Source organism: Bison bison, unplaced genomic scaffold, assembly GCF_000754665.1.
Source record: "Bison bison bison isolate TAMUID 2011002044 unplaced genomic scaffold, Bison_UMD1.0 scf7180017864174, whole genome shotgun sequence".
Classification (NCBI taxonomy): Eukaryota; Metazoa; Chordata; class Mammalia; order Artiodactyla; family Bovidae; genus Bison; species Bison bison.
In genome coordinates this window covers 1543832-1552617 of record NW_011494746.1, presented here as the reverse complement: position 1 = coordinate 1552617, position 8786 = coordinate 1543832, and the positions used below count along the sequence as shown (strand labels likewise).

Sequence of the window (8786 nt, the reverse complement as noted above, 5' to 3'; positions counted from 1 at the left end):
AGAAGAGATCTCAGCCCAGGTCTCTGGCCAGAGGACCTACCTGGCGCATTCTGACCATCCGTGCTGTCTACGGCAGACCTAATGTAAATTAACTTCACCTTTCCACCTCTGATTCCAGCTTTTTTAGTTCTCCCTCCTCCCCCACATGTCACACCCATTCCTTCTCTGAAAGTGTTAGTCTCTCAGTTGTGTCTGCCTCTTTGTGACCCCATGGACTGTAATCTGCCAAGCTTCTCAGTCCATGGAATTCTCCAGGCAAGAATACGGGAGTGAGTTGCCGTGCCCTTCTCCAGGAGATCTTCTAGACCCAGGGATCGAACCCAGGCCTCCTGCATTGAAGGCAGATTCTTTACTGCCTGAGCCACTGGGGCCCCTTCTCTAGCTGTCCCCAAAACTAAGGTGTTAGCCAGGGTATCTACCATGTGTCTCTGGGCATTTAAAGGAAATGTGGGATCAAGGCAGCTTTCCTTTACCAAAAGTGTTAAAGAACAATTCCTCAACAGCACTGTGAGGGGTGTGGAATATTTTCCTCTAGGTCAGAGATGGTGGTGATAATTAAATAGCTTTTAAAATCATGAAAATAGCTCCCCCCACCACAAAGCTGATGTATTAACTAGCTCTCTGAAACTAACTTCAAAATATTTATCTTGGTTTTACAATATAGTGAAGAGACTTATGCAAATCTTTTAAAACTATTTTTTACGGTAAAGTAAAAATCATGTTTACATAAGTAAGTATGCTTATGTAAGAAAACAAGATGGAAGGTGCAGAAGAACGTGCAGTGGAAAAGAAACCTGCCTTATCCCTCAGTCTCCATTCTTATCCCCTGAACAATGGCGGTCTCTCCAAAGGATGCCTGTGCTCATGTAAGGACATGTGTTTCCCTCTAAAACACAGACACAAATATATACTATCCAATCATTTCTTTTTTACACTTAACACAGTTGACCCTTGAACAACATGGGTTTGAACTGCATGTTCCATGTGTAAGTTTGTAGTCACTTACATGTGAATTTTTTCAATACATATGTTAGAAAAAATTTTGGAGATTTGCAACAGTTGAAGTAACTCACAGATGACCTGTGTAACCTAGAAATAATCAAAAACAATTATGGAAAAGTTACATGTGTCATGAATATATAAAATATACATAAATATTAGTCTATCCTTACGTAAGCATGATAAGGTAGGTGACACTTAATATAAAATTATGTGTTAGTTCTCACAGCTTTATAACTTTGCTTTCAAAAGATCATGTTATGTACAGTATATATCTCTCTCCCTCTCTTATAAAGGGAGAAACTGAATATCAGTCTATCATCTCAGGTAAGTGAATTTTAAAAAAATGTAACAATGTTTCCAATACTGTGTTATGAATATGACTATAATACTGTATGCGATAAACATTTTATAATGGTTCATTCATTAGTATATAGGCTAGGCTACTTTGAAGAAATTCTATCAGTTATACGAGGCTACTATAAAGTGGGGCTTCCCAGGTGGTAAAGAATCTATCTGCCAATGCAGAAGACGCAGTTTTGATCCCTGGGTCAGGAAGATCCCCTGGAGAAGGAAATGGTAACTGCAGTATTCTTGCCTGGGAAATCCCATGGACAGAAGATCCTGGCAGGCTAAAGTCCTTGGGATCATACAGAGTCAGACATGACTGGGTGACTGAACACCACCACAAACCTTGCTGGGTCTCAAGCCCTTGAGAGTATTATCATATGCTGACCTGGGAATCCTTGGGATGTACCCAGGATGAATTATTATAAAGAGGGGGACATCACTTTTTTCCATTCTGGGTGAATATTAACTGATGAAAAATTCCTGCAACAGGATCTATGTATCTGTGACTAAGAGTCAAGTTCAAAAATTGCAGAGGCTTGTGAAAAACATTTTACCAAGACAGCTCTCACTTTCTAAATTTTAATCCTTGTTCTTTTGTTATTTACCACAAATTTGTGGGAAAAGAAGAATGTTTTTGGAAGGAAAACAGGATATGATCATTGAAAAAATAGCCTGTTTCTTTTCTCTAAAGCACAGACAGGATAAATATCCCCCCATTCTCCCCAACAAAGAACAGAGACCAGGGGATAGAAGAGACCATGGATGTAGTGGTCTGTATACTGACCAATCCAGAACATGTGAGTGCTGAGGAGTTCATAGGACAGAGGTTCCAAACCCAGTATCTGCAGGGGCCAGGCAGGTAGGGGAGAAATGATTTGCTTTCATAAACAAATCTTTTATTTGCCTTAAAATATGCAGTTATTTCTATCGCTTATACATTTCCCCACTTTTGATAGAAACTTGGACATTTAAATATCTCACTTTTAAGAAAATTAATAATGAAAGAGTGATGTTAAAGGTCCTTCGTGTCAGGGAGTAGTAGGGAGTGTGATAAACTCGGGTATCCAGGGCTTATCTAACATGGACAGCTGCTTCTCGGCCCCAATCCACTGATGCCAGAGACTGCAGGCTCGGCATACATCACCAGCGTTTTCAAGAGAATCTTGGTAACCAAGGCTTTAAAGCAACATTTCCTGATCTGAAAGGTTGGCAACCAGGTCAAAAATCCTTCAGAATGCTAAGGCCAAACATTTGACCTTAGAAGGTGTAGAAAAGCCTGAGCTTATGACAAGGGCTCAGGTTAAATCCAGCGGATAAAACACAGTTCTTTTTTAAAGTCAGAGAAAAACGCTTCACTTTGCAGCATAATAGGAATATTTCAAAATGCAGAGAAAATAAAAAGAAGAGAGACCAAAATAAAATAGCAGCAGCAAAGGCAGAAACTTTTATATAAGAGAAACTAAATCTGAGTGTGAGCCAACCCAGGCTTCTAGATATAGAAGAACTGAAGGATGGTGACTGACGTGGGATGAGGCACTGAGATCCTCAGGATTGGGCCAGCACGAATCAGAGTGCTGAGGAATGAGGCCAGGGCTGGGGCTTTGGCTTCACATACTCATAAACAGGAAGGAATTTTAATTAGAAGAGCCCTGAACTACATCTTCATAGTATGTATGGTAATTTAGTCTATTCCATTAAGACTTCTTGTATAATAAACACGTTGAGTAAACCTGTGACGGTCCATCCAGATTGCTGCTTGATTCTTCTCATCTAATTCCTCCCAATGCCCCTAAACAGCCCATTCAGCTTTGAGGTAGAAACATCCAGACTTTCGTCAATGCAAACATTCACAATATTGGAGCTCTGGTCAAGACCTCTAGGCGACCAGTTGCAAACTGGATTCAGAACCACAGGTGCTCCTCTGAGTTCAGCCCCTAGGGTCAGGGGAGTCAATAAGAGAAAGGAGAGAGATGGTTTGGGGATGCTAAATTCATGACATCTGGCTCCTGGTCTCACTGCTGCTTCCAGTGAGGTCACACGAACCCCTTCTCCCCAGCTTGACTTTTCAGCAGCAGCATCTTCGTGGAGTAAGTGTACTCTTATCACCGTATCTCCATCGTGTTATGTTCTGCTGTTTTCTCTCTTATCTTGGGGCACCATCTTCCCTTTCCCCTTCTCCACTTCCTCCTCATCTACCACTTATCTGGGTGCTGGGCTCCTTGGGCCTCGCTCTTCTCACTCATTCTTCTGGGCATCACTTCTCACCATGGCTTTGCTTACACTCACACTAATGCCCCAGCTTTTATCTTCAGCTCAAACTCCAGCCAACCTGACACCTCTACTTTGGTATCTCAGAGTCCCTGTCAGCCCAGTGCGCCAAAGCTGTAGGTCCTTCCCTTCAAAACCTGCTTTTTCTCTCAGTCATGGTACCACCATCCACCCCATTACACAAACCTTTGATCATCACTCTCTCCTCCATCCCTCAGCTCCAGCCCATCACCACATCCTGACTATCCTAATAATAAAGTCTGTTTCCAAACAGTGCCTATCTCCCCGTCTCCCCTGCCTCTTCTCTGCTCCAAGCTCTCAGTTAGCAGGCTCCTCTAGTCATGTTGCCTCCTCTGAGCCATTCTGTATCCTGCCACCATAGTGAGCTTTAAAATACCCAGATGGTGGGATTTCTGGTGGCTCAGTAGTGAAGAATCTGCCTGTCAATGCAGGAGACCTGGGTTCAAACCCTGATCTGGGAAGATCCCACATACCACAAAGCAATTAAGTTCGTGCACCACAATTACTGAGCCTGTACCCTAGAGCCTGGGAACAGCAACTACTGATGCCCATGCACCCTAAAGCTCTTGTTTTGCAACAAGAGAAGCCACTGCAATGAGAAGCCTGCACAGAGCAACTGGAGAGTAGCCCCCGCTCACTGCAACTAGAGAAAAGCCCACATAGCAACAAAGACCCAAATGGTATCCATATCACTTCTTGTTAAAATTCATTCCAGTAGCTTCTCATTGCATTTAGGGTGAAGCGTAAATTTCTTAGCATGTCCTTCAGTGCCCCAGAGAACCTGCCTTCTGCCTGTCTCTCTGGTATCGGTTCCATGTGTTTGACATGCAGACCACACCATCTTGCAGTTCCTTAGGTGGCGTAAGTTCCCTCCTAGCTCAGAGCCAACCCTCTGTCTGGAAAGCCACCATCCCTCTACCATCCCTGCCCTTTTCTGGTCAGACCTTTCTCACCCTCCAGGACTCTGGTTCAGAGTGACTTCCTAAGAACAGTTTCTCTAAGGCAGCCTAGATTCTTATACACGGAGGGCTCCGTGGCACTTCTCTGCTTAATGCTTGAGCCCCTTGTCCCCTTCGCCAGTGTTTCCCTAGTGCCTTGAACAGCGCCTGAGGCTGAGCAGACACTCTGGAGACCTTTTTTGAATAAATGAACACAGCCAGGACAGGAGCTGTCTCCCAGATATCTGCTGCTCTAGCATGTTTTCAGGTCAACCCAGAATTCTGGCAACCTACAGAGAGTTAATAATTTATTTAAAAATATTTACAAAAAATATTTACAATTTAAGATTTGTGAGTCCTAATTGGGATTTAGTGATTGACTTCTCTAAATGAACACTTTTCTGAAAATAGGTTGAGAAATAAGTTATTGGCTATTTACAGCTATGTAAAGCTTATCTTACGGCAGAAAATAGGAGAGATGAGTGGTTTAAATATCACGTGACACCTTCCCGTGTTGCTGGAGGCATTGTAAACCCTCTTGAGAAGTAATTTAGCAATCTACGTCACAAACCTTAAATATCTATTAATGCCTCAATGGTATGGTAAAATGTACTCTCACACTCCTGGCGGAGGTCTAAGTGTGTTCCATCCTTTTGGAAAGCAGTGTGGCCATGTCTATTTATGTTGTATTCCTGGGGCTTTCCAACTAACTTCCTAAATGGCCACCTTCCTCAGGAACCACTGGACCACTCCCTGGACCACTCAACACCCTCAAGCCAGGTACCCTTTCCCTGGCTTTTGGTAACACTTACCACGTCTGTAATTACTTGTTGAGCATCTGTCTCCCCTTCTAGTTTCTAAGCTTCATGAGAGTAGGTTTGGTACTTGCTGTATTATCTCTGTATCATTAGGACTATCAGAGTGCCTTATGCACACTAAGATAGATAAATACTTGTTGAATAAAATGAATTGAGATAGTCAGCCTAAATAGAAATAGATTGAACTCCCAATAATATTAACAGGACTTCCTTGGTGGCACATTGGATAAGAATCCACCTGCCAATGCAGGGCACACAGTTTCGATCCCTGGTCCGGGAAGATCCCCGTGGAGCAACTAAGCCCATGTGTCACAACTACTGAGCCTGTGTGTGCTGCATCTACTGAAGCCCGTGAGTCTAGAGCCTGTGCTGCGCAACAAGAGAAGCCACCGCAACGAGAGGCTGAGCACCCCAGTGAAGACTAGCCCCCACGCCGCCACTACAGAAAGCCCATGTGCAACAATGAAGATCCAGCACAACCAAAAAGAAAATTAAAAATAATAAAAAATTATTTAAAAATATTAACAGTTAAACTTTCTGGAGAGGATGATGTGGGCTGACACTGCTGCATATGCTTTGTCACAGCAGCCCCTGAGCTTCCTCCTCCCACAAATGGTAAACCTAAAGACGTTAATTAACATGTCCAAGTGAAAGTCACCCAGTCGTATCTGACTCTCTGCAACCTCATGGACTGAATAGTCCATGGAATTCTCTAGGCCGGAATACCGGAGTGGATTGTCGTTCCCTTCTCCAGGGGATTTTCCCAACCCAGGGATTGAACCCAGGTCTCCCTCACTGCAGGTGGATTCTTTACCAGCTGAACCACCAGGGAAGCCCAATTTAAGGTCAATCAGCTAGTAGGCTGTTTATCAAAACGTTATTTATAATGCTCAAAAATTGGAGAGAATCTATATGTTATTAGAATAGCTTACAGTGTAGTTATTAGAATCTGACTTTTCAAAAGGTGTGCAGTAACAGGAGGACGGGTGTAATGTAGTATTTAGTCCATGCAGTTCAGTGGGTCCTGCTGTGACAGTGCTTTCTACCTGCTACACGGCACCCATGGTTCCAGAGTTATACTCTTTCAGATTTGTTGAGCAGGGCCGAGGGGGCCGGACAGAAAAAAATTCATCTGGAAGATGGGCAACAGCTGGGTGAGCAGGTCCTGAAGCGAGAGTGAGGAAGTTCAGTGAGTCTGGGGGAGTTATAAGAGATGAGGCTGCTGCTGCTAAGTCGCTTCAGTGGTGTCCGATTCTGTGCGACCCCATAGATGGCAGCCCACCAGGCTCCCCTGTCCCTGGGATTCTCCAGGCAAGAACACTGGAGTGGGTTGCCATTTCCTTCTCCAATGCATGAAAGTGAAAAGTGAAAGTGAAGTCGCTTAGTCGTGTCCGACTCTTCAAGACCCCATAGACTGCAGCCCACCAGTCTCCTCTGTCCATGGGATTTTCCAGGCAAGAGTACTGGAGTGGGGTGCCATTGCCTTCTCCGGATGAGGCTGCAGAGGTAAGCAGAGGTCAAGTGGAGAGGATCTTTGGGTTTTACCCTGAGGCAACAGTGCCCCTGGCAATTTCTGCACGTATGAATGTGACAAGTTGCAGGTGCCAGTCTTGGCATCTGAGAAGCTCCAGGTATTTGTTTCAGTAGAATTGAGGACTATATATGGAACATGGAAAATTAAAAGAATCTAAGATTTGAGGTCTTGGCCTACAGACAATTATTTTTCAGAGCTTATAAGAGAATTTCTGCTTTCCCCTAATTGCCTGCTGTCTAAACTGCCTCCCCCCGCTCCACCACTTTAAACTTGGTTGATTGCTTTCTGTTTGAGACATTTGAGCCAGTGCACTTCTTTGGTTGAAACAGTAGTCAGTTCTGTCCTCTTAGAGCAGAACTAACTGTTCTGTTAGTTCAGGCTAAATGTTTCCAGATGTGTGTGTGTTAGTCGCTCAGTCATGTCCAATTCTTTGCAATCCTATGGACTGTAGCCTACTAGGCTCTTCTGTCCGTGGAATTCTCCAGGCAAGATTACTTGAGTGAGTAGCCATTCCCTTCTCCAGGGGACCTTCCTGACTCAGGGATTAAACCTGGGTCTCCCACATTGCAGGCAGATTCTTTCCCATCTGAGCCACCAGGGAAGCCCCTGGTGTCCCATATTCCAGATATGGGAATATAAGTGTGGGGCTTTATAGCTTGGAATGCCTTCTATTCAAAGGCCCAGATGTGGCTAGTGGGCTTTAAGAGTGTCTTGGCTGTTTTATTTTGCTTCATCAAGTGTAATGTCTGGGGCAGGAAGTTCACATCTTGAAGATAGAGGTGTTAGACAAAGAAAATGAGAAAATAATTGTGTTTTTTTTGGTATTTTCCTTGCTGGGTTCTTCTTTTCTCATTGTCCATACAAATATACTATACTGTGCAGTTCAAGAACTTCAGTTTTTCTCCTGCCTTTTATCATGTCTGAAATATCTGTTTGCCTATGATTAATACTTCTGTCTATGTATTAAATCACCTGGACAATTTTGGGGGGAAAATAGATGGCTGGCCCTTGCCTAAGACCAATTCAGAATCTCTGGGAGTGGGGCTCGGGCATCCCTGGTTTTCAAAAGTTCCCCAATAGAGTTATCTAGTGCTGTATTAACAGAGCTCCCCAAAACTCAGTAGCTTAAAGAAGAATGATTTCTTATTTCTCACAACTGTGGCTTGGCTGATTGCTCCTTCAGCTGGTCTTACCGGAGCTTGCTCATGTAGCTAAATTAAGTGGGGGTGGTCAGCAGGAGCTGAGCTTGGCCGGGACACCTGGGCCCTGCTCTCCTTGTGGTACTGGGTTGGCCAAAAAGATCATTCAGGTTTTTATAACGTCTTATGGGAAATCTGAACAAAATTTTTGCCAGTTCTATATTTTCTTGTGGGCTGAGTCTGGGTGGGTCTCATGATTTGCTGTGACCAGTAGAATGAGGCAGAAGTTATATCACCTGATTTCTGAGACTGGAGCCTTAAGAAGCTTTTCAGGCTCTTTTTTGTTCTCTTAGATCACTGCCTGGAGACCTTCAAGCCCTGAAGAACGTTAACCAGTAGTTAGTTTGCTTAGTTGTAGGTATTTCCAATCAGATTATAGACAGAAGGGCCCAGAAAGCCAAGTACAAGATTTATCTCTGCCAACACCAACATTCACTCCTGCCTGTTCTTTCTAGATGCAGCCCTTTAGGCATGTCAGATTGGAGAGTCTTCTGATTTTTCTGTTTTAAAATGTTTCATCAGCCTAGGAAACCTGATTTACTCATTCATTCACAAATAATGATCAGATGCCTATTATGTACAAGGCTGTGTGCTGGGGGCATGACACATTTTGAGGAAACAGGAGAACACAGACCCTGATGTCTATCATGAATCTTAC

At 43.7% G+C, this 8786-nt stretch overlaps 1 protein-coding gene across 2 annotated transcripts in view; it reads left to right on the top strand.

Annotated features, from left to right (window-relative positions):
• Positions 1 to 8786, top strand: part of CDKL1 (cyclin-dependent kinase-like 1 (CDC2-related kinase)) — a 51364-nt gene that overhangs the window by 16315 nt on the left and 26263 nt on the right. The gene's annotated exons all lie outside the window — the stretch shown is intronic.